A 26,822-nucleotide genomic window follows, 5' to 3' on the forward strand; every position below is an offset into this window, starting at 1 on the left:
CAAGTTTCCCTCTTCCCCCCAAAACAGATTGCTTTGGGGTGATCCAAAACCTTTTTAGACAGAAAATGTCAATTTTTTTTCAAACATCTTTATTATGTCATAAATTATTTTAACTCTTTTTTTTTTTTTTCTTTCAAAAATATTTTCTTTTTGAAATTTTTGTTCCAAAAAAGAAAAAATTGTGCCCTGGTATCACTAGTATTTTATGAGTTTTCTCCAAAATTAAATTCTCATTAACTCATCTAATTTTTAAAAATATTTTATCTTAATGGAATCATATATTTCAAAGGAACATTATTCTACCCCATGTCTTCTGATTTTCACCATACTAATTATAAAGATGTGTGTTCTAGGCTATTATAATAATAACTTTGTGGGGGTTTACTGTAACATTTTCACAGACCACTTAATGCCAGAAGCAGGTAACTCTGATGATGAATGTTTTACTGACCACATTTGCCACTCTAGCCTCTTTATTATATTATTTGCATAAGACAGAGGATACAAGATGCTTTGATTTCTTTTAACAGGTATCCAAACTTTGCCTGAAGTAGGAAATCTTAATTTGTGTGAAATCTTAGAGCCTTATTTCCCATACAAAGACACACACAGCTCTGGCCACGTAGCTGTCGCCAGTGCCGACAGGGGCTCTGTGAATCACATAGGCCCCCACAGTGAGCTGAGAACGAATTTCCCCCAAGCTGCCTCTTTGAAGTGCTGCTCGAAGTACAGCCTTCACAGGCCACAAGCAAGCTGACATTTTGTGCAGCTCCTGTTTTGCAAGTGGGCTCAAAATAACAGCAAAGGAAGACCTTTGACCCTGGCTGTTATTGCATATAACTAGATAGAGTTCTAAAAATTCGGAGTTTTTACTGGCACAGTCTGGGAGAAGGAGAGGGAAGCCAGAAACTTTTAATTAAGAAAAGCATAGGTATTTGTTTAATATGTGATTTGCCACGTGAAACCACATGTGAAAGAACATTGCTTGTTTGGCTGAGCTCTAGCCCTGAATCTGTTTGTTATGACATTTACTGTTAAATCACTACTGGATTATCTTCACTATTTAAAGAAAAGTCAAAATCCACTCGCTTTATCTCAGGATAATTAGTTTGAGGGCTGTGAGGTTGAACTCCGTATGTTTGTCTCATAAAACTAAGTGTCCTCTTCCAAATTTTCTCTTCTGTATTTTGAAGTCGTTACTGTTCTTAGCCAAAAATTACTCGCTCCCCACCCCCGTTTCAGCACTGTTATACTCTTCAACCAAAACTAGATAAAATCATTCTAATCACCTATTTTTACTGTTTGAGTTGGGAGCGTTCACAGGAGTCATTTTGCTGCCAGAGCTGATCAGCCTCCAGAAAAGGAAAAGAGAGTTACAAATTCAGAGGTCAAACCTGCAGTTGAACATTGTCGTGTCATCAAGTGGTGGAGGGTTTGCGCACTGAGCATCTGTCTATGGCCTAAAATGACTGGTTTGTTCAGGGATTTTGTTTTTTGATGGCGTTTGGTTTTGGCCTGTTTTGTTATACTACAGCATCACTCCTAATTGCTGATAAAATTGAGAGAGTAACTTAAGAAAGAAAACTAAGTCCTATGTATTTTTCATTCTCTATTGAGTTTCTGGAAGAAGCAGTTCCTGGCAAACAAGAAAAGCAAACCTGGAACCTCTGCTGCATCCTGCCTCCTATTTAAGAAGATTTGTGATTCTACACACAAAGAGAAATCACAACTTGTTATGTGGCCCTGGTAAGTTACATAAGCTAAACTTTTCACAATTTAATTTCTAAAACTAATCCTTTAATCCATATTTAGGTTCCTGTAATGAACTCGTCTTAAATGTTATCTGCAGGTGCTCAGACATACTGAAAAATTGATAAAGTATATACTTATTCTTACTTAAGGCACCTGAATTTTAATTTTTTCTGCATAATGACTTCTCCTTGGTCTTAATGAAGACTTTCATACATTAAAGGGCTCTTCTGATGTTTGTATAGAAATTTTAAATCATACTTCTCTGTAACTGCTGAACATTATGCTTCAAGCGCCAAAAGAAATCCAAAGTAGCAGGAAGCAAATTCTAGCAATTTTTTTCCTATTCCATGATAGGCATTTTTAGTGTCTCTTTTTGCAATGTTTGGGGGAACCTCCCTCCTCCCGTTAACTCTATATGAGGCTGGGTGACACGTTTAACAGAGAGACTTGCTGAAGGTCATGGTTTTGGGGGTGGGGGGCACAAGCCTTGTTTATATACAGATTCTGTCTGAACAAAAAGGAAAACAAGTTCATCCTAATAGTTAAGGTTAATGAATTTAATTCTTTGTTCTCTGCCTCTGGGATTACAGCTACAGGGAAAACATTTTCTCAGAAACCCAAGCTTTTCAACAAGCTCTGATTAGTTCAGAAGAAGCAGCAATAGATTCCCACCTGTCCAAGACACTAATAGTCCAAATGCTCTGGGTATCCTTTCCCAGGTGCCTCCATCTCCCTCTTCCAAAGTTAATGGATTGTCTCCCTTAAATGGAGAAATAACTGTGGCCTTCCAACATTGTCTATTAAGTAGAAGACAAAAGGGGAAACAGGACTCTAAAACAGGAAACAAGGAGAAAAGGTGTGCTGATTTCTTTTATTAGGCCTTTGCTTAAAGTTTCTTCTTTCCATTTTTATTACAGAGGCACCATCCTGACTAGCCCCATCAGGTCATGTAGGATGAATAATAAGGGATTTGGTTACTAATTTTCTGTGGAATGTTGCACAGGATTTGTCAAGAGAGTGGATTTTGGGGTAGGAAGGGCCAGGTAAAAATCTCAGAGGCTGCACTCCCGAGTGCTGCCCATTATGTCTTGCCCCAGGATAGAGTCATGGCACCAGCAGCTGACGGACTTGCATGTTACAAGCTTTTGTCTCTGGAACAGAATTTCCCCAAGTGTCTGATAACAGGCTCAGTCTATTCCACAGAGGATATGTTCAGAGCCTGACCTAATACATTTATTGTAAACAAAAGCCAAAGAATGTTAAATTTTGTCTCTAACAAAATGCTATTCTGGCTATTCAGATAAAACAGGTTTGGCTGGGGTTTTTTAGATGCAGAGCTGCCTTTGCTGTAGGAAATCTCACGTATTAAGGAAAGATCAATACCACAGCTAATGGCCTAAGGTATCAAAAAACCTCACTGGAGGAAATGAGAATGTTGTCTGGACACCAGATGATGATAATCCTCAGGATAAATGGATTTAGAGATTTCTGAAGCCATTTTAGTAAACAGCGGGCGGACTTAGGCAGTTATTTCAACAAGTTCCTTTACAAAAGAGGAAGAGATTGCCATTTTCCTGTTTGGTTTTAGTCTTGACATTGATGAGTCTCAGTGAATATTTATTAACCTCTTAGATGCAGAACAGACCTTTTAATAAAGCACCCTCTTCTTTGCAGAGAAATCTTATGCTGGTCATTTTGTCTTGCAAATGTTGTCCTTGCACCTGCTGTTGACAAAGGTTGGCAGAGAGCCACCGGTTTCCCTGGGGTCAAGAAAAGTCAGGTGGAAAATTTATAAAAGACTCAAGGCAGAGCTCAGAGAAGTACCACAAAGTGGAGGTCCCTTGATTATGCTCTCAGTTTCATGGCTGTGAGCCAGAAGGCATCCAGGGAAGAGCAGTGTTCAGGGTGGCCAGCAAGACCATACAAACAGCCCTAGTGCTAAGGTCAAAGGTCCATCTAGCCCACCTACCCCTGTTCATCTTCTCTCTTACCACCCCTGCAAGCACCTATTTGTCAAGCTGGTGATTGATAGCCTAGGTCATCTTTTCTCCTGTGGAAGCTATTTTTCTGATGGAGTTCATACATGTTATATTTTCTAGTTGTACTGCTTCCTCTGTGAGGATAAATAAAACAAATACGGCATTCAAGACCTGGGAGCCTGTGGTACTTTTGCAGCCACTTAGAAACATGTTCTGTGTTGCTCCCTGTTCTTCCCCATCTTTTTAACTGTTGCAGAGTGCTGAGTTTATATGTTTCATTTTCCTCCTTCTTTGGATAGAAGCATATGATCTACTTTACAGGACTTTAATGGATTATGGTGTATCAGCTAAACTCCCATAACTGACTGTGTGCAAACCCAGACCAACAAAAAGGTGAAACACATAAGCCTAAACCTCCGTAAGTGTCAAAGCAGTTTACCTTGCAGTCAGAGCAGGGTCAGCTATGCCCATTCAGCTGACTTGAAGTAACTCACTGAGTTATTGCACACAAATGCATTTGAGGGGGTCCATTAAAAAAATCAAAGATCTGGTTTTGCCTGGGATTGACTTACACTGTGGTAAGCCTTCCACTCATTTCCGTTTCAGTTATACAGAAATCTCTACCAGGCTTCCAGCTCTGAACTCAGTATCTCATGGTTCAACCAGCTCTATGTTATGACTCTCTCTTAGCTACCAGGTTTCACCAGGTGTCCCTCAATATGCACAGGGAGCAAGCTGCAGATATGAGATTCATTTCTGGAAGGGCACGCTGCCTGTGTCCACCATTCTTTCTTCTCCTTTCATATGGCAAGAACATTGACATCCAGAGAAAAGTGCAGTTAGGAAGAAGTCCACAGCTGGATCTTCAGAAGTGTCAGCGGGTACTTGGGAGAGGGCTGTATCACAGGATTGCAGAAAAAGTCAGTTTGGAAGTGACCTCTGGAGGTTTATAGTCCAACTATCTGCACAAAGAAAGTCCAGGAAGAGCAGATAACACCAGTTCTTTTTCAGTTGAGTTTTGGATATCTCAAAGGATGGAGATCCCACTGTATTTTTAGGACCCCTTTTGACCACTCCCATAGTGGGGTTTTTTTTTCACCTTACACTGAGACAGCACTTCCTGTGTTGCAGGGAGAATTTTTTCCCTTTTTCTTCTATTGCTGTGCATCTTTGAGAAGAGCCTGGCAGTGTCTCTTCTACACCCTCTCCCATTACACAGTTAGATAGCCTTGCCTTCCCCAGGCTGAATAAACCCCCTTCTCTCAGCCTATCCTACCATGTCCTGTGCCCCAACCGCTGACCCACATGATATCCCTCTGCTAGACTCATCCCAGCATGTCAATCCCTTTTTTGTGCCTGTGCCCATACTGAACTCCCAATGCTGTCTCACAAGTGCCAAATAGGAGAGAATAATCCTTTCCCTTCACCTACTGGTACATTCTTGCTCTCTGTGCATCTGGCTTTTGCTGCAAGGACACGTTGCAGATTCACATTGAACTCATCCACCAGACCTGCAGTTGTTTTCTGTATGTCCTATTCTGTATGGATAGCTCTGGAAGGAGCAGCATCTTCCTAACAAACCCACTCCCATCCTGCAGTTCCCTGAGTCATGGGCAGGGACCATGCGAGGATGTGCCCAACAGCTGTCTACCCGTGTGTATCCAGAAAATGGCACACCAACTAGTCAATTAAGGAGTGCTGGATTCTCTGCATGCCACAGGCAATCTCTGGCGTGTGCATACTCCCACTCAGCCATGAAGCAGAGGGGACATTGATTTGCCTCCCCCCTTCACTTCCAGAAGAGGACACCTAGCCAATAGAGCAGGAAATGGGCATTGATGAACCTGAGCATGTCTTTCAGAAAAACTTGCAGCCTTGGGTCAGTGTCTGCTGAAGATGAGAAAAGAATCTACCACTCAAAGGACCATATATGCTTCATCTGAAGTCTGATACGTAAAACACTGATAGCTTTTGTTCCATGTCATCTTCAAAACACTTTGAGTTTATTTGTCTGCTTGTTTTTAAAGAAGCAATAAAAGCAAAAGGGGTCCTATTGGATAACAGCAGTTTTCTCTGATTATAGCTGCACAAAGGAACCCTAAGATTGACTAACTCAGTTGTATGAAAAAAAAAAATTTCACTGAGATGTTGGTTTCTCAGACCCTTCTACTTAATTAAATTTTTTCTGGCCTTTGTCACCACTTTCTAATGATTTTTTGGTTTTTAGTATGACAGAAACATTTTCTTGTAGCTTTTTCTGTCCATTCTAAATATTTATCACTCAAAAACGTGTGTCATTTTTAAGGAATGTTTGTCAGTCTTGATTAAGAGGAAAGGACAAAATCTTGGAATAGTCCATCAAAATTTATCCTTACAATCTTTTTTTATTAATCTTGTTTGAAGGAGTTGAGCCTGAGTACAATTGATTTCCCAGCTCCCTCAAGTGGGTTCTAATGTTGCTGACAATAGAAAAATTGAATTATTTGTTGACTGTATCCATAGATGCAGCAATCCCCACTCCATGTAGAAGTATCACAGTATCTTGCTACTTAAAGCTGGTATTTTCATCTCTCTGGTCATAAACTGAAAGGCTGAAAAGATCAGTATTTAAAAAAAAAAAACCAAAAACCACACAGCCTGTCCACCCAAAGGGCTGTATCTGTGGGAATTAGGGGATGCAGAGTCAGGAAAGAGCGAGTGGGGCAATGTATGTTGCAGAAATCTCCTAGTTTGAGCTAACCTCTGTATTTACTTGCTGGACATGGTTCAGCACTGCCATTTTCCATGAGTACCACATCCTGCTTCCCACATGGTTACCAAGGCAGTAATAACCTGTCCCTCTCTGTCCCACAGGAGATCGCTTTCATCAGGCACCTTTTCTCTCAAACAATTAACAGGATAATGCTAAACTCAGAGCAATTACACCTTGCCCTACTTAGCTTCACATCTATTTTCTCTGTTCAAGAATTGCAGAAAGGCCTTGTGCAATGAAAGCTTGTCTGCTTTTTTCCAGGTGTCTCTGTTGGTCTAATAAATGGTATTACTTCTCTACACTAACTTTTCCTTTTGTACATCCTTTAAAACTTTGTAGTTGTAAGAATACTATCACTACAGTATGTTATTATGGCTATTGTATTTCTGACTGAGCTATAAAGTCAAGGATCTTATAGTCATTAAAAATCCCCCAACACTTCTTACAAAAATAGTAATGTTAGTCCAGATTCCCTGGCCCAGTGAGCACAATCTTTACATGATGTTTCAGATGAATTGTAGCTCCCTTTACTTTCTGTTGTACCTGTGGGTTGTTAAACAGCTGCCTTGATTCCCTCTGCTCCCCCAAGAGATCGAGCTGCAAATGAATTATAGATATAATACAAGTCTTACACATGCATTACCCAAAGCCTCTTACATGGGACAGAATCGTATGGTTATTGTCCTGTCAGATCTGTGGAATAAAAATCCATGGACTTTGTGAGACCATCCCAGTGTATTGATTGCTATAAAGGAGACTGAGAATCTCTGACTTGAGATAAAAAGATATCAGACATCTGTGACTAACGATCAGCAAAACTTGAGTGTAGCAGAGAGAGCTTTTAATTGATTCTATCAATGTGCCTCTCTGTGTGTGTATTTATGCACCAGATGTGCATACACAAAGCATTATGATGCGTAGATTGTACATATGTGTGTGCCCATCTATAATATCTGCGTGATGAATATGTGGCATAACTGTAAGAGCCCCACACACTGGGCAGTTGTTTCGCCAATTATCAGGCCTAGCATAAAGGACACAGCCAGCATAAAGACGAACCAATAACCAAATTGTATTTGATACAAAAGGGTCAGTACAGGGGTGAGCGCTGGGGGTACAAACAAGTCAGATTATACATAATCAACATCAATCCCACACACCCCAACAACGACACCACACAACCAACAATGGGTGGAATAAATGGTGAAATGCAGTCTCCCATAGAAGGGACGGGAGACAACCAGGTCAACCAGCCAAACACATAAGACCAAGGAAGCCACACACTGAATCCCTACACAGCCCACGTTTACAAAAGCCAGACCTGAGTGGAGCCCAGTCCCAGGGAGGCGGGAGGTCCTTCCCCAACAGGGAACTCTGCACAGGACGTCCACCTCACACACAGACACTGCCCCTCCTGCAAGGGGTCCCAGCTTTTACCCCTCAGTGGACACCTGACCTTGGGTTACTCACTGCGGGACCCCTGGGGCTCACTGACCCAATGGCTCTGTCTGCAAGGCCGCCCCACCCTGGAGGGAAGCCTAAAGGGAAACTCACCCCCCTTTGGGAAGGGCTGTGGGAATCACCCACATGTCAACCTTAGTTTGGGGCTTGGGGTTGAAACCCCAGCATTTCAGGGGTCTGGCTGCTGGGTCTGGGGGCCAGCTCAGCACCCATGGCCCTGCCTGGCTACCTCAGGCTCTGTCTCACCCTGGATCCGCTCACTGTGCCTGATCCTGACACCCCCCACCCCCGCCCCATAGGCTGACATCCCAGCCTGGATTTGGCCTCTTCTCATCCCCAGGGAGATGCTTGATGCTTGGGGCTGGCGCTTCCCCTGGCTGCTCCCCAAGCCTGCCCTGCTCCTAGCTGGTGGGATAGGCCCTGGCTGTGAGGTCCTGCCCTGCTGCCCTGCAGACCTCCTATGGCCCCCTGCCCCAAAGAGCAGCCAACCCACTTTGGATCCTGACACTGGTCCTGTCATAAAAATAGTAGAGATAGAAAATAGGTAGAAAATTAGGAATAGAATAGAATAGAATAGAATAGAATAGAATAGAATAGAATAGAATAGAATAGAATAGAATAGAATAGAATAGAATATTCTAAGTTCTCACCTGGAAGAAAAAAGAGAGAGCAAGAGAGAAGAGGGGAGAGAGAAAGAGAGAGAAGGGGGAGAGGGAAGAAGAAAGAGGGAACAGCGGAAGAGGGAAAGAAGATTAAAAAGGAGAGGAGGAGAAAAAGAAAGAAAGGACTACAGACCTGTGCAGTATGAATATGTCCTTACAACTACACTTAAAGGTATACTCCTCCAAAAGAAGAAACAAGGAGATGACAGTTAGGACTGAAGCTTGGACTCTGTCCAGAGGCTGAACTGACTTTGTCAGTCCTGCCCTATTTTGACCTTTCATTTTTTTCAAGGGTAATTAAACACACCAGCTTCAGTTTGGATCTTGCTTCAACTAGTGATTCACCTCCAGTGACAAGGTAAAGAGCTACACAGGAGAGGTCTAAACTGGCTGCCCAAAAAGCCATGTCCATATTGGTCTTATTTTATGCGAATATAATGCCACCAAGTAATTAGCAATAAAAATACTGTGCAAGAACTGTGTATGCCATTAGGATTGAGTAATTTGGTCTTTAACCCATCTAGCAGCTACTGCAAGATGCACTAAGTGACTGAAACCCATATATCTCATTATAATAAATACTTTATAGATGACATCCCAGGCCAAATCACCTTCCATGACATTGTTTTTAAAGCCACTGACAGGTGACAGGGAGATTTTGGTGACTGGTAATTGTAAAGGAAATCTTCCATTGCCATGTTAAAATGAACCCATATCAATAACAACCAAGTGTTTAACATTTGATCCGTGTCAAACGTCAACAGTGCAACAGACTGGTGACCCTGCTTCAATTTCTGTAGGTCAGAGAACGGAAGACCACTTCTTCCCCACTTGGGGTGCTTATTCACCATTTTTCACCCTCGGGCTGACGCCTACTTGTGAGAAAACTCTCACAGTGGACATCCTGCTATATTTGTTTTGTGGAAAGGCAGAAGACTTTGCTATTTAAGGCTGTAAATCTGGCATTTTCTTAAGTGCTGAAATTCACACCTTCGCATTTCTTGCTAGATCCCTGCTATATAAGGTGAGCAAAGGTAACCATGTTGCTGATATTTGCAGTAGTCCTTCATCTCACTCCTTTCGGGACTGTTCCAATGTACATAAGTACCCTTCATCTCTGACGTCTGAAGCCAGCTCCTTATACATTCTTATGAGGCTGTGAGTGACAAAGCATCAAAGCAAGCTTCCTAACTGTGAAATTTATTAGATGGGAGAGCAGAGTCCTCTGGGGTAAGTGTTGCAACAGAACTCCATCAGAGGAGGTTTTAGAGCTAAAGGGGATAAAACATTGTGGGGGGAGATACAGTGTTAAATTACAGTCCTGCAGTGACAGGAATTGAGTGGGTACTTAAAACTACTTTTTCATTCCCCAAAATAGTTCAGGGAAGAGCCTTCCCAACTCATCAAGTAGGGTCCTGTGCCATGCTATGTGACATTTTTCATTAATTAATTGTATATTCTATTCAAAATCATTCAGGATTCTCTCCAATCCCTCCAAGGAGGGGGGTGTCTGAGTGATTAAAGCTTCTGGGTCATTCATTCAGGTACCTCTGCAGACATGAATAGGCAGCCATGACTGATCCTCTTATAAATGGGTCACAACTATTCAGACAAGGGACTGAAAGGCAACCTGAAGTGATGCTAGCCAAGCCATTTCCATTTGTGCCAATTTAACACACCTGATGCAATTGATCTCCTAGGCTCCTAGCAAAAAGTGAGACTGTTTTCTTCAAAAGGAATGGATCTAGTTGTACAGTTACAGCTCAGTAGAAGTCAACCCATGACTGGAAGACTACCCCAGAGTCTCACTATCCTCATGGCTAAAAACTTCATTCTACTTTTCAATTTAAATTTATTCATTCTCAATATTCCTTTGTTCTCCAAGCAGAATATTTCTATAGGTGAAACCACTCTTGCCCTTCACCAGTGTGTAGCCCAGTGCCCATTTATAGATTGCAGTCATGTTCTCTCATCCTTAATTCTGTTAAAATTAACAAGCTAAGCTGTCTTGGTGTAAGACAAGCACTTCCATTTCCCAGATCACTGTTAAGGAAAGAGTAATGAACAGGGAATGATTGTTCATTGTCTTCTTAAAAACAAGAATTAGTGACATTAGAGGAAATACCAAGGATCAATTCCTAAAGAAGCAAAAAGTGATGGTTTTCCCACATCTTGTGACTGCAGAAGTCTCTCCTGCCACAGAGAAGCTGAAAGTTCACATTGAGTCAGAAAGCAACTGCAAGCAAAGTGAGCAAAAAACTGCAGGCAAAGTGAGCAAAAGAAGGTATGGGAGGAAATCCAGTAGAGGAAAAATTCATCTGAAGATATTAAATACAAAGATAATGCCTCTTGCTCAGGAAGCCTTTAAATTGAAATTTGTTGAAGACTGACAGTGTTTTGGGGATCTATTACGCATGCTTATACTTTCTTACACTCTTTGTTAAGCTTTTACTCTTGGTCACCATCAGAGACAGGCTATTGCACTGCATATGCCTTTAGTCTGATTCTTTATGGCTTTTCTTATCATAACTAATAGTTTTTCACTGATTCTTACCCAGTTTGAGTGTATGATTCTTTCAGAAGCATAACTATCATGGCAGTCAGTATTCCAGATGAATTTTCACAGAGTCTAGTACAAGGCTATAAAATTCTTCACTCTTCCCCAGTGAAAATATCTTCCCTGATACAATACAGACTTATGTTTTGACTCATGTGATCAGTCGCTATGTCTACCTCTTTCTCCTGCCAAGTCACGTCCCCAGCCTTTGCTGAAATCCTTATCGGCCCAAAGTGTGTGACTTTGCATTTTGAACTGCTGAATTTCATCCCATGGCTGCTTCTCCAGCATTTATGATTGTTTCAGTTTCCTGTATGATACTCCAGCCTTCTCTAAACTCATCACACCTGACACTTCCGTGTGATCAGAGGACGTTGGTTACTTTGTACGACATTGTCCATATCCTCATGAGGGCTACTGTGGTGATGGCATGTTACCATTACTCACACCTCCTGCCACCCTGATCAGACTCAACACAGGCAAGAAGCAAGACTGTATTTCATTGGAAAATTATAATTAGTCAATATCAAAAGCCTGTGATGGCAATGATCTGGTTTCTTTGAAGAATACAGTAGGAGAAATTGCTTTGATCTGGGGTGTCCCAGTCCTTCTCCTGAAGATAAAGTTGGTCTTTCCAACCTAGGTTTCCTATTTCTGAGGAAAACCCTATTTTTGCCTAGGGTTTCCTCTGTATATTTTGTGTGAAATTTTGCACATTGTTAATTTTGTCTTAATGAAGGTCAATTGTTGGAACTTCAGATTTTCATAGGACACAAAACATATCTCACACCTGATTTTACTATTTCCTAAACAAGTTGAAGTAGGATTTTTCATTACTGTACATATAAAGATGCCTTATAAAAAACAAAGCAAGCCTGGCTTATTTTATAGCATTCGTATTATTTTTTAAGCACCCTCTACCCACCCTTCTAGCTGATTTCCAATCTCCTATTTTGGAATCTATAACCCTAATAAAATTACAACTTTCCCCATATTTTCCCACTGTGTCCTTCAAAACTATCATTAACCACATGCCTGATTTACTTTTGTTCAAAAGAATTCATCAGAAAATGACAAGTTAAGCCTAATCAGTCAGCCTTTGTTCCCTCAAAGGCCTCTGGCTGTTGTTAAGTAATACCCCTTGTCATACTTCAGATAGCCCAACAGGCTGGAAAAAAACAAAAAAATACTTTTTATAACTACAATGATAAACAAAATCTGCTCTAATGCTACTCTAATTGACTTTGGAGTCTAATACAACCTTTGGATTGACCTCCTTCTGGGCAAACGCAACAATCAGAGCAATTATTAAAAGTACCAGCCCAGGCTTAAATCCACACACAGATTTCCAGCTGAACATTAAATAACATTTGGTCTTTGAAAAACTGGGCGCTACAGTCTTCAATCAGCTTCTGCTCCTCATCAGCTTTACAACACTGGGAAAATAAAGGACAAGAATTGGCTGGACACATTATGTTAGGCAGGTGGAAAGCTGATCTATGCTTTTAAGGGCTGTTGCCCTATTAGCCAGGGTATCAGCATTAAGACTTTAAAACCCGTTATCACTCACAGGAGTTCAAAGACTTTTCTTTTATTCCCACAGAAGTTTTTTTTTACAGTGTGCTTTGCCTGCCTTTTAAATGTTTTCACTCTGGATTTATTGCTTATTTTATCTGGTGTGCAGTGTTAGCTGCTGATTTTTGCAATTTGAGTTTCTTAGGTTGTTAAAGCAGCCACAAATTGTTGTGCTGTATGTTATCCCAGTGAATGTAAAATGTGTGATATTTCAGTTACGGTAGGATTGGTAGTAATGAGACCATACATTTAAAAAGAATAGTATTAACTTTTAATTCTCATACAGCCCTTCGAGGAAGATTTGCTAAACTGAAAAGCATCGTCTCCTGTTTCAATGAGACATCTTAAATATTCGTTCTCATCTGAAATCAATTTAAGAATTAAATATGTTAAAGAGAAAAAAATGCAAGTTCCAGTTTCTCATAACCATTTGTCATTACTAGCTGTTCCTTACAGGTATTGGCCCTGAGATAGACAGTCAGGAGGGATTTGAGGTTAGGGAAACATGCATGATAATTTTTTCTTTGCTTGCTACCACAGTTTGTTCATCCCGTAGCCTTGAAAGAGGCTCCTGAGATATAATCACTGTTTGCTTTCTGTATCTCAGACTGGCTCAATCAGCTCACTCAAATATGAAAAGCTCTCCTAACAAGAGGCTTACTCAAGGCAAAGGTAGAAGACAGCACATGCGCAAGGATGGGGACAAAGTGGAACCCGATCTGCACTTGCTGGTGGTGCTTCAGCAGGGAAGGGCACCAGCCTGCATTGCAAGGCTGTGCTTTCCCATGAGGCATGAGCCCACTCTTGCATGTCTGGGAGGCAACTGGATTCATGCAGGCACTTGCCGAGAGCTCAGGCACTCTCCAGACACAGTGCAGCAGGCATGACTGGTCATAGAATGCCCCAGCAAAAAGCTATAGCTCTAGTGCGTATGATAATGCCTTATTGATTACAAGCACCTCCAAGGTAGTTCCCTTCTACATGGATCAGAGAGACTTTTGAAACAGTGCAGCATTGCCTCCTTTTCCTGAACTTGATCACTGACATCTCATTCATGAAAATGAGTACATCCATCTAGGAGAAATTTGCTGAAGACAAAGTTTGCTGGTAAGGCACACAGGCGTGTCTATCCAGCAGCCATGGCTGGTATGAAGTCTCAGCTTCTCTGTGGGTAACTTCTCTACGCGTGGAGTTTGTCAAAGACACAGTTATCCCTCTTCACTGCATGACATGGTGCAAGGAAGACCTGAGGAAGGGGTCTGAGAAAGAAAATTTTTCTCTGCTCAATCCTGTGCTTCTGCAAGTGACCTGCCTTCAAATACACAACTTGCTGCTGCTGTGCTCTATTCTGTACACAGTTTGGGGATGAACAGGGCTCAATAAATTGAGTTTCCCAGACTGTGTCTGGGTGTCAACTAGATGGAGAGGAGACTTGAGACAGGAATCCCATATTACAGGGAGAAAAAAACATAGGTGTGGCCCCTCTGCTACAACTGGAAATTTTTAAAACAATAGATACTTTGATAAAACGTCAGCAAAAAAGCAAGGAATATACATTTGAACTTTCTTATAGATGAGATAAAAAATATTGCATAGAGCATCACTATAACAGACCCTGTAGGATTATTTTTTTCAAAGTATCTTCTTATTTAGAAATCTTTGTTTGTCAGTTCTGGATCTTTTAGTGGGGAAAACAGGTGGGAAGTGTGTGTGTGGGGGTGAAAACAGCTGTTAACCTGTGACATGGAAAACTCACATTCAGAGCTTCATTTTGCCTGGGCCTCTTCTACCCAAAACAGCCCTCGACAAATTATGACAGGGTATTCTGGGTTTATTTACACTTTTTCTCATGACAAAAATACTTTCTCAAAATAGATTAAAGATCATAGAAAATATAGGTTGGAAGCAACCTCTGGGTTTTATTAAGTCCTGGTCAAAGCTCAGTTCCTCAGACTGGAGTTTTTTTTTTTTTAATCCCCCAATAATACAAACAAAGGCGGGGGGAATTCCTTTCTCTCCTGTTCTTCGCTTCCCTTGAAATCTGAGTGAGCATCCAGTATTCATTACTCAAGAAACTTTGACTTCAACTCCTGAACCTTCAGCAAAGAATATCCACAGGTCTGGAAATCATGGACAATAACCCTAAAAAGATCTTTTCTCCTAAGAGCTCCTGGCCAAAACCTTTAGGAAAAGAGTTCCTGAGAAATGCCACACTACATTCAATCACATTTAAAGAAAGGAATCAGCTAGTGGCCTCCTCACTTTACACAAACATGTATAGCATTTCCTGTTGAACAGACTTTATAAACCTGGGAAAAATAATAACCTTGAATTCAGGAGAACAACTATTTCCATTAATCACTGTAATAATAAAAATGCAAACTTGGCAACACAGTTTCACTCAAATGCCTCCTCAGTACACACTGTTAGCTCCACCCCCAGTATTAGTCAGACACTATTATTTTCACCATTGCAGTGTCTCTCCTATATTGCCTCACAAAGGAAACTAATGAATCAAAGTACAAATGTTCTTAAAACATGTCTTTTAAATGAAACTTTAGCTCAGACCTAGCTCAGAGGACACTGTTTGGCTGCTTGGGGTTAGAAGTTAATCTCCTATTTGGAAAAATCTGAGAACTGAATATTATAAATAAACCTTTAATTTGTGTTTAACGGAGGCCATCGTTGTAGACTGCTGCATTCATCTATTAAAGAGAAACTTAAGGAGATTTGAAACGGGATCAATTCTGCTGTCATATAGTTAATAAAATGAATAATTGTTTACTTATAAATTAAATTCCATGTGGAACTGGCATCTAACAAGGAAAGCTCAGCTAAGTGATTAGATATTGGCTTCAAAAATGAATCGGCATTTTAATAAATATTTTAATTGATGTACCTCTGGTGGTGGACGGCTATCCAAAAATGCAAAGTCTTGCTCACATTACATGAAGAAAGCAAATGCACATCTGAGGGTAAATTCTGAAACTTGTGTCCTGACCGAAAAAAGCTACGTAATCTACCTCTTCGAAGGACTAAGCACATTCAGCCTCTTCTAACTTAAGCGACCACTGACAGCAATCAGTCTTCTGGAAGGAGACTCACTAGATTTGGAGTCACCTTCTTCATCTTTACCATTCCTTGAAGGATTCTTTTAGTTCAGGGGGAATTTCATAGATTTCAGTAGTAATGCCACTAGAGCTGTTACTGTGTTGCAGTATCACAGGCAAATACAGCCACTGCAAAAAAAATAGAAAAATAATTTCTACATGCATCTCATGCTTATCAAATCTCATGATGGCCTACTGTGATTAATCCCTTGCAGACAGTTTCTTTAATTCTCATTTAAGGATAAATATCTGTATTTCTTCACAATAAATAAATAAGCTCTTGTACCACCTCACTTGTGACACTAATGAAAAATGATAAGCCATGAACTGATAGCATTTTGGTTTGTTTCTCTCCAGATCAGACATTTCAGAAATCCCATGCCAGATGATCTGACCATTCTCACTCTTTGGTGATTAGACTTTATGCACAGGTTGGTTTTCAATGTCTTTTGATCAAAATTTAAGGACTAAGTATAAAGCTATTTCTGGACACATGTCTATGGTGTTTTTTTTGCTAATGCCTGTCATCCTCATCTATTACTGCCCTTGAGTAGAAAGTATGAAGCTTGCTAGGGTTCCTACACACTTGCATATTTGCAGTACCCTCACATGAATATTTCAAGTAAAATGAGGGAAAGGATAGGTGCAACTAGAGGGAGAAACTCATTCCTGCAGTTGCTTTTGGTATTCAGAAAAGTGCACTGGGCTGATCAAGGGACAACAGTTAATGTTGCTGTCTGTATCTTATTCCTAACCATGGTCTCTTTCTTCACTAAGATGAAATAAAAAATTTCTTTAGTCTTCTGCTCTTCTCTACTTACTTATTACATTTAATTAATAAAGCAAAATATTGCATAGTATTACTCCAGGAGTAAAACTCATGTCTCTTTTCTCCTAGTCCGTGTTTAGTCACTGTTATGCTGTTTTTCCAAACGTCCATTCCAGATCTATGGGATTCTCTCTGCTCTCTGTATCTCCTGTTCTGATTTCTTGATCTTAGAGCCAAGTGATGAATGTAAGTATCCTGACACTCACTTACAACACACTCTTCCAAAGAAGCCATTTAAGCCACTGAAAAAAAGGGGTCACTAGATGGCATCATCAGGTGCCAGCTGCAGGGAATGGAGGCAACAAACTGCTTCTACTAGTTACCATTTTAGTTCAGGTCAGGACCACGTGTCAAGCCTGAGATGAAATGGTGGAGGAGTAACTGAGCAGTGTGTATGATGATGTACGGGTACAAAGGTGACAGAGAGGAGGAACCTCCCTACAGTCACTGAGAAGTTCAGCACAGTGTCACTCTGGAGTGGTCTGGATGAGGGAGGTCTAAGATGCTCTGCTGCATCTCCTACTATGGTTCAACAGTGGTACACAAAAATAAAGTCACTGGTTCAGTCCCAACCCTACTGAAGAGAAATTAAGAGCTCTTCTGATGGTTGCATGGTGGCCCAACACAGGCGGTCACAGGAACACTGGTTTCCATATCTTCAAATTTGTGGTGCAAAATATGGCACTGAGGCTTCCTGGAAAACTCAGAGAGGAAGAGAAATGAAGTTGGAAGTTTCTACTCTCTATCTTTTTCCCTACCTCCCCTTCCCCTGAGAAAGCCCTCTCTGATCTGAGGATGGGGCATCCTTGGAGCTATCAAAAAAAGTTTGCTTAATGAAGGACCTGAACAAAGGACTTTGTCATGTAGTCACACCAGGCATAATATTTTCTTTATTAATATAGACAGACATGCCAGTTGGAAATGCCACAAAAACAGCATGACAGTTGAGTGATTTGCCCTCACAGAGGACCAGCCTGGGGCCCTGCTTTGAGCCTTTGCTCTGGCTGCCAGCCCAGGTGAGGGTTTGGTCCTGGGTGTTGAACGACTGCTGATACCACCTGTAAAACCAGGAAGCAGTTACTCTTTCAGTGTGATTTCTGCCTGGTATTAGGTAAAGCATTGTTCATAGCATTGCACAGCCTATGTTTTCTCTGCATAATAGCTTCATGTGTCTTTTATTAAATTTTTCCAGAAGATAAAGCTATTGCATTTGCTGTGAAAAAATATGAGTAAAAAATGCTTCTTGGGGTTTGTTTTTTCACGTTATTTTTCTGTCCCTTGAACAACCAGAAAGAACAGTAGCCATGTGAGTTCAGCTCCTCTGCTCTACTGTAATCTACCTTTTGTTGTAACTAACTGGCAAAAACATATTTCTAATCAAATAGTCTCCCCTCCTTAATCAGCTCAGCTTTAAAATGCGAATCAATGAGATAAGAAAGAGCTGATTTAATTAGACCAACCTCAGCAATGTTGCAGCATATTCTCATTTACAGAAATAATGGGGAGCAAGAGGAAAGAGATTCATCATCATGAAAAGACTGGGGAAGGCAGAGGAAAGCAGGATATTTCCTATGTTAGCAAAAGGTGATTTTCACTCTGGCTAAAGAGCCAGCACATGCTTTATGAGCTATTTAAATAACACTTAGGCCTTGTGCTTTGTCCTTTAGCCTAAGGATGAATTTCTTTCACCAAGTAGCAATACCTGTGGAAATCATCATCCTTCGGTTTAATTGATGAGCCAGAGACAATTCCCACCACTTGGTGAATAAAGAAGAGGAAATATGGCAGGCAGGAGCACAGCAATAATGCACTTTTACATAGCTGCTTGGGAAAACTCACCCGCATGCACTTTACACATCGTACACCTGGTCAGGCACTCGTATTGGGGAGACAGTGTGCTTTACTGAGAATAGCACAGGGTGTGCTTCCTCACCCTGCTCCTGCCTTACTGTGTGTCCACAGGCAAGTCACTTCACCCCTTGCACTTCTGGGGCTGGGGATTTGGTTTGTTTGCTTTGCTTTCTTCTTCTGTCATATTAGGATTTGGAATTTCCTGCAGGATAGACCTCTTCCTTCCCTCCCAGTTGCAGGTACCCACCAGAACAGGGACCCTGGCACAGCTGGAGCTCCAAGGTATTGCGGTACTGCTATTCAAAGAGTAAGTGCAAGTTCTCAGCTTGCTCTTCCTTCTTTGTAGCTCCAACCCTGTGTAACCTGACTCCGAGTGCTCCTCCATCCCACTGGATCAGATTAGCCCAGGTTAGGTTAATGGGAGTGGAAAAATGCTGCCACGTCCACGTCAAGCACCCAGAATACTTCCATGACCACAAAAATCTTGCAGAGGCCTCAACAGGAGGAAAATCAGACCTGTAAATGTCCAACAAGGGTTTTCAGATGAGCTCCAGGAGTGGACTTCGGCTCAAGACCAGAATTTTTAGCATGGTAGGCCTCAGCATTAACACTGTTGTAAAGTCAGGACCAATCCATACAGATCAGGGCACATCAACTTCTAATTTGAGTGCTAATTCCAGGGATGAAGTTCAGCTTTGTGCCCATCCATCATTTTGAATGGAGCTAGCTTGTGACATCCCCATTTGGCAGTCACTGCCTGGGAGATAATTGCTTATCATTGAGAGGAACTAGCACCAGCTGGGATAACCCTCAGGCCCCTTCTCCTCAGGGATGGGAGCACCAGAGGCAAAGCAATTAACAGAGAAATTAAGCCACTAGCCAATCATATCTTTTTGTTTGTTTGTTGTGGGGTTTTTTTCATCATCTCAGACTTTTGCAATTCTCCAGTACCTCAAAAAAACAGCAGCTCCTGTTCTCTAGAGGAATAGTCCCCTTACCTGAGATCAGGCTCTAATCCCCATTCCTGCCCCTTCCAAGAGCCCAAGGATGTATCCCTGCGCTGCAGGTTACCTTGAGTCCCGTCATACAATGCTCTGTGCGATTCCTCTTCCTGGCTATCATGATGTTTGGTGTCAGGGGTGGCTTTCAGGGTTGTAGACACACATCTTCTTGGGGCTGGGCAGGTGGAAGAGACAACTGCCTCCAGCTCAGCCCCAAGTGGAGAGATACCAGTTTCCAAACACTCCTCCTACCTGATAAACTGCTTATGTGATCATTCCCTGTCATGCTTCACTAACAATGAAATGGGTGAGAAAAAGGCCTACTGTTTGGACAGATGGAGTTGGGTCCAGAGCCCAAAATCTATGATCAGTCTGGGCTTGATTGACATGGCTTGGCTATTTTGAACAGAACCGGTGCTCAGTTCCCAAGAGCCAAGAGATAATGGTGGTAGTTTAGAGCTCTTCTCTGCATTCTTCTCCCCCCTACACCAGGTTTGTCTCCCAGATAATAAATCGATCTTTTCATGAAGGTTATACTAGGTATCCCAACTCTGTAGTTTCATGACAAAGGTTTACACAAAAAATACTGAGAGAAGTTCACATGCACGAAGGTTTATTAGCTGGGTCCATAGTTGATGGCATTTATCAAACCTAAAAGTGAAAGTTAGTTTGGGGGAAATACTGAAACACAAGACTGGAGAAGAAAGGAGAGAAAGAAAACTGTTACAGTTGGTCCCTGGCAGCTCTCTGGGCCGCTGCTCCCTCCTGCCCCGTGTCCCTGCTCCAGTGCGGGCCCTTCCCCGGGCTGCAGTCCTGCAGAGACAACCTGCTCCCGCCGGGGCTCTCCACGGCCGCAGCTCCTGCAGGAAATATCCCCCCGCTGCGGCGTGGGGCCCTCCCCGGGCTGCAGGGTGGGTCTCTGCTCCCGCGGGGTCTCTCCGGGGCTGCAGGGGATCCCTGCGCCGGGCCTGCAGCACCTCCTGCCCTCCTCCTCCTCCGGCCTCGGGGTCCCTCTGCTGCTGCTCCCTCCTCGGCTTCCTCCTCCTCTGCCTGGGCCGCCTTTGGCCCTTGCTCGAACCTGGTTTCCCCCGGGCGCCCCCAGCTTGGCTGAGGGGCTCAGCTGTGTCCTGCGCTGGGGCTGGTGGTCCATGGACACCCCACACACTTCCCCTTGGCCGCCCCTGCGTAGGAACCTGTTCATGCTGACTGGTGCACGCTCAGCTCAGGGCAGGCGATGCCTGCTGCTCCGTGCTCCAGGTGGGTCACTGGATCCCTGAACCACACATCACTGAACCGCACCAAAATCACTGTACGGGCTTGAGAGGCAAAGCCATGAAACAACAGTGTGAGAACAAGAGAGTAAAATATATCCTAGAGGCTCTGGGAAATGCTGCTCCATCAGCCAGGGGAAGGGCACAGAGCTGGGAGGGGAAATTGGGCTGTGGAGCTTGAAGACCTTCACTGATAGAAAGGCCAAGGCACCTCAGCACTGTGGAGTATGGCAATGGCACAGGCTTAAGGCAGTTCCCCCCCACCTCGTCCCGCAGCTTGGTCCTACATTATAGAAGCCATTTATACATGGGGCCAGGCTGCAACTCTACCAGGAGACACTGCATTTGTTCCTCCAGATAGCCACCTTCAGTGCCAGAGCTTAGATTCAAGTCATCAAATAACGTCTTGGACACCTGAAGAAAAATCAGTTTCTCCTTTCAAAGCCCTGAGATGAAGCTCTCCATCAGTGACTCCTCCTCATCAAGAAATCTGCAGAGTAACACTCACCCCATCCTCAGCACCTAAAGCCTGCACGTCCCTCCATTTAGAGGATGCACAATGCTTTTGTTAATTAGAGCCTTAGTTTAATATGAGCTGTCAAAGTTCACTTAACTTCAATTAATTGTTTCTCCTGAGCTTAATTTCTTTAGTTAAGTATTGATTAATCATTGCTTAATTATGCTGGAGTCTCACTGGGTGATATTTCAGTCGCACTCTGCAGCAATGCATTGCTTTCTAAAAATACTCTGGGAATCATCAGATACCTTATGCATTGCTATTATTGGGATGACTTTTAATATTTATCTTTTCATCCCTTATGTTCCAAAATGTATATTTAACATGTTGTGTTTAATTCCACTGGTTTACAACTTATTTTTCTCTATGAGAGTACGTTTTAGACCAGACTTTTGCACTGCATAATGTAGGGAGAAATGGCTTTCGTCTGGCATCCAGCATCCTGTGCCAGGAGGAGGGGGTTAGGGAACACAAGTGAGTGGTCTTTACTGTGGCAGAATACTAACATGTTTAAGCAACCAAAATATTGATAGTATGGGGGTTTTCCTTCTAATTTTTAGGTGGCATACAACAACATTGATTCAAATACTACCTATATTTTTCTAAAAAACTAGAGTGTTGGATCTCATCTTATGAATATGGCCTTCAGACCAAGGCATCTCCAATGTGACATCTCAGCCTTTTCTGAAATGTCAGGAAAACTATGAAGTCCACCACTTCTCTAGTATCTCGACAGCACTGTAATGTCAGGTTGGATTGCAAGTATCTTAATTCTCACAGATAAGTAAAATAACTATTAATTACCAAGGCCTCTCTTGAATTTAGATATTTACCCAAATCAGATGTCAAATTTGATCTGGAGTGAGAAATTAAACAATTACTTTTCCCCAGCAATAATTTCCATGGAGTCCATTTAGACGTCTAATTTTACCTACTCACAGAAGCACTTTTTAGTATTTTTCTAAATGAGAAAGAGTCACTCCCCAGAGAACACTTTTTTGCTTGCTATGGTTTTGTTATAGTTAAGGGTTAACTCTCCCTTTGGTACATGTTCACTTTTTCAGAGACTGCTAAACCTACTACTACTAAAATTTCATTTTGAACATGCACTATGCTATAGGAGTACTAAGCATTATTTACTACTGTCATCCCAGATGCTCGAATGAGCACTGGTAGGAATTTGCTATAAAGAGAGTCATCAAAATGACATCCTTTTCTACTGCATTTCACCTATTTGGAGGTGTTAACATCTGGCACCTTGGGAATGCACATCTTTGTTATGCGAAAGATGAGATAAACTGGTAAAAACACTGATTATTGTATAGATCATGAAAAACACTGCTTTTCTCTGATGCTGAATGACACAATACAATAAATTTTCCAGAAAGGGATGGGTGAATTAGTCCAGGTTAAAAAGTACTGACAAAAGCGTTGCTAAGAACTTGAACAAGTGCTAGTCAAAACAGTTCCAGAGTTCAATTAACCTGTTCTTTATTATTAACTACCTGTCATGACTGCATTTCTGGATTCTGATTGAAACCAGAAGCCCCACTTCCATAACATAGCTTGCTTGTATTAAACTTATAGCAAAGCATAACCAAGAAGCTGAAAAGCAAATGTGTTGTTATGACTCCCACTGCAACTTCATTTAAGCACTGTATCTGACTCCAGGTCACTCCTATTGTAGGTGCTGAACACAGTCCTGGCCCCAACATGCTTACCGAAGAAGATACAAAGCATTAGAAAAAGGAAGTTTTACTCTCCCTGCTTTCTGTAAAGGAAACTGAAGCACTGAGACACAATATGCAAAATTTCCTATTGTGATATGGGGCCATATTCATTAAAATGATTAGTCCTTGATCTTAATTACAGTGCCCAGGATCCTGCCACATGGAACCCAAGCTCTGTTTCTGGAAGTCTATGACAGCAACTGGAGGCACATCACCAACTTTCTCATGCTAATGCCTAAACACAAAACCACTCCAATTTCATCAGCTTTCTTGGCTTCAGCCACATCCTCATTGCTCGCTATTATTTATTTATATTGTAACCAGGCTTAGGAGATGCAGTCATCAACGACAGCTGTAACAGAGACTTTACTAGCACAAAGCAAATGTCGAAATCTGAGCGTTAAGATGAGACCGCTGAGGAGAACAGGCAGAGAAGTTGGAAGTATGAGTTTATCAGGGCAATCAGCCTGGTCAGAAGGCATCAGACTCCTCCCGTCCCCTCCTGTAGACTAAATCTAGCCTGATTAAGGTTAGGAGAGATGGCTAAATGTTGTACGGCTCTGAATATTTAAAACATCCCTGTTCACTCTGCCAAAGGAGTACACGCACGGTCCGCAGGAGCTCTTCCACCTGCGTGTCCATATGGCAAAACAGAGCACAGTACCCTGCAACCCTGCACCCAATTTGCTGGAGTTTGGAAGCTGTACCTCCCACCACATTAATAATGTGATGTGTCCCCATTAAAATAATAATAAATAAATAAGTAATGTAAATAAATAAATAAAAATTAGGAGAGCCATGGTTTATTTCTTTCATCACATCTTCAAGGCAGCAGAATCATATGGCTCCCTGGACTGGACTGTCTTATCTACTCTCTGCTCAAGTGTCTGAACCACTTTCTTCACCCTTCCAGCTCACCTGAGAAAAGGGTACAAGGGTAAAAAATCCCTACAATTGCCTTTGAACACATACACCAAGAGCGGCACGTGGGAAGTCCACAGCTCTACTCTGACTTTCTGGTCTCTTGGGACCTGAGGTCTGCAAGGTTGGCTGGATTCAGGATACAATATCTTGTAGAGGAAATACCATGATTTGTTGGAGAATATTGTTCAGGCATGAGAGCAGAGAAAGTAGTTGTAAAAATCAAAGAAGGGTCCTTGAGGGACATCAGCAGTGCCAGTATACACAGGCTCAATTCATAGTCTCTTTTTTTGGCACATTTTGCTTTGGACAAAACCATTACAGCGGTTTCTCAGCTTAGACATATAAATGTGCCAGTTAGAATATTTATCCTAAGATGGCTTTGTTATTAATAAAGAATCAAAGAAAACCTGCAGGTCACCATAACTTTGTCAGACTTCCCAACCTTACATTTTTTTCCATTTTGAATGACACTGTGGAAATTACTGCAGTGCAATTTCCTTCCTTGCTTTTCAACAAAATAATTGCTTCGTATGGATTTTGCAGATTGTTGATAAATAAATTAGTGGCTCTATTGTAATTGTTTCCCTTTTATTTCTCCATCTTTTACTTTAGAGGGGCTATAGTTTTGTTTTGAATCCCACTCACCTGGTAACAGCAGTGTTTTCACGTGGGCCAGAGCAGAGTGCTGGTGTATGGGTGTTCTAACAAAGCTTTGTCAACCAGACTAAAAAGACATGCAGATAAATTCCGAGGGATTGGATTCTGTCTACCTCAAATATATTATGTAACTCTTCATCCTTTGAGTAGTCTTATTGATTTCAGTGGAAGAAGAAGTTATTGCAGGATGTGATTAAGATGTCAGAATTTTACCCTAAATATTTCACTTAGCAAAGAAAGCAATGCTGCAAAAGATAACAGACCCTGAGCTGCAGCAGGATGTAAAATTTGCTGTGACAATAAGAACTGGGCAGCATTTTGCTTCTTTGTGATGGTGCCATCTTATTGAAAGCATTTAATAAACAGCAGTAGCTGTGTCTGAATTAAATGAAAGATCCTGTTGTACAAATTGAGAGCCTTCTAATCCTTACAGCACCACAAATAATTCAAAGAAGTCTTGAAGTACCATGATAATGGCACAAGAAGATGGGTATCTCTGTATTATTGTTTTTGTGTACCTCAAAGAATACTCTGAAGGAAAAATAATGTTGCATAAAAAAAACCCAAACGCTTTCTTTTAAAAAAGCAGACAATTAAGATTATCCAGAAGTTGAGGAAAATATGAGTTTAAAATATTTTGCAGTATGTTTGCCTTTGAAAGTCTACATTGCCCTTAAAACAATTTTATGGTGTATATTGTGGGCTCTGGATTAACATAAGTGACTGATTGAAAATCTTTATAAGGATGTTAAGATTAAGGACACAGCTCTTAAGTTCTACAAACACAAAGCTGATTTCAAAGGAATAAAGTGATGAGAATGGATGTCCATGAAACAAAAATAATATATTCATAAAGCCCTTTTTCAACAGTCAAGATATAAAGTGACAGCCACTGAACTTGTCATTTGGTTTTAAAATTGTTTAAATTAAAGATTATGGGAAAAACTGAAAAAGGAAAGAAAGAAAGAAATACAAGCCAGCTGTACCTGTGGTGTGATTAGACTGTCTTTAGTATAGACAAGGCGCTGGTTGGTTGACTTTTATGATGTAATTTTGGATGTACATGAAGTAAAGAATATTGGTGCTGAATGAACTACTGGAAAGTGTACAGGGCAAAATCTACCTGATACAGTGCCAGCAAAGATTGGGGGAGAAAAAAAGGAAAGGAGAGCATGTTATTCTGTATGAGATTCTAAAAGAATCAGACATGGGCATGCTTCAAACCAGTGAAAGCACAAAGAACTGGGCAGAAGTACTGTCCCCCAGATGCTCTCCTCTATCCTGGAATAATTCTTTACCCTTTCTAGGTGTAGAAATTCAAGTTCCTGCCAAGGCAGGGCCTCCTGATACCTTGCATGGTCCCAGAAGCACTCAGGGTGGAGGTGTGGTGGGACTGCCTGACCCTCATTTCTCCAATAACCAAGTGGCTGGACACAGAGTGGGCAAAATCCCAAATGTTTTGTGCCTGCCTTCTGCTCAGGCACAGAGCTGTGTGTTTGCTCCCTTGTACACATGGAGTCATACCCCCATTTACATACTAGGGCAGAAACATCAGCAACAATGTATGACATGCTTTACTCCATACAGAGAGACAATGAAGTATAGCATCCACTTATTTGCTGTCATACCTTTAAATCAAGGCTAAACGAGGTGAAAAGCAAATAGATTTTAAGCCCTTGTAAACTCATAGGGCAAGCTGAATGGATAAACTAAGATGATTCACCACCGTATATTATCGTAGTGTGTTAGAGCTGGCTATATAATAAGTTCATGGCTATCTTGAAATGAGTGGAAAGGTGAATGCTTCCATTGTGATTACTTGGCTAAAAAAATACATGCCAGTAATCTGTCTTCTGCCCTTCTTCACCATTTAATTGTGATATTTTAAGTTTAACAGTGGAGAAAATGCTATGTACTTTTCAGGGAGAACTGACTCAGCTTTTTGCAGAGATAAATTATTTAGAAAGAGGAAAAATAATATTCATATTGAAAATTACTCCTTAATGTAGATGTCCCTACTGGGCCTGGTTAAAGGATGGATAGACACGCTTGCACATAAAGCTGCAGCTCCTTCAATCCTGTGACTGGAGGAGAATCTCAGCTTCTCTCTGTCAAGTTGAGGGGAAGATTCAGTATGAAGTTTCAATCAAGCTTGTCTGGGAAGAAGTTTCAAGAAAATAACCTGAGCGTATCT

The sequence above is a fragment of the Athene noctua genome, chromosome 2 (genome assembly GCF_965140245.1).
Source record: "Athene noctua chromosome 2, bAthNoc1.hap1.1, whole genome shotgun sequence".
NCBI lineage: Eukaryota > Metazoa > Chordata > Aves > Strigiformes > Strigidae > Athene > Athene noctua.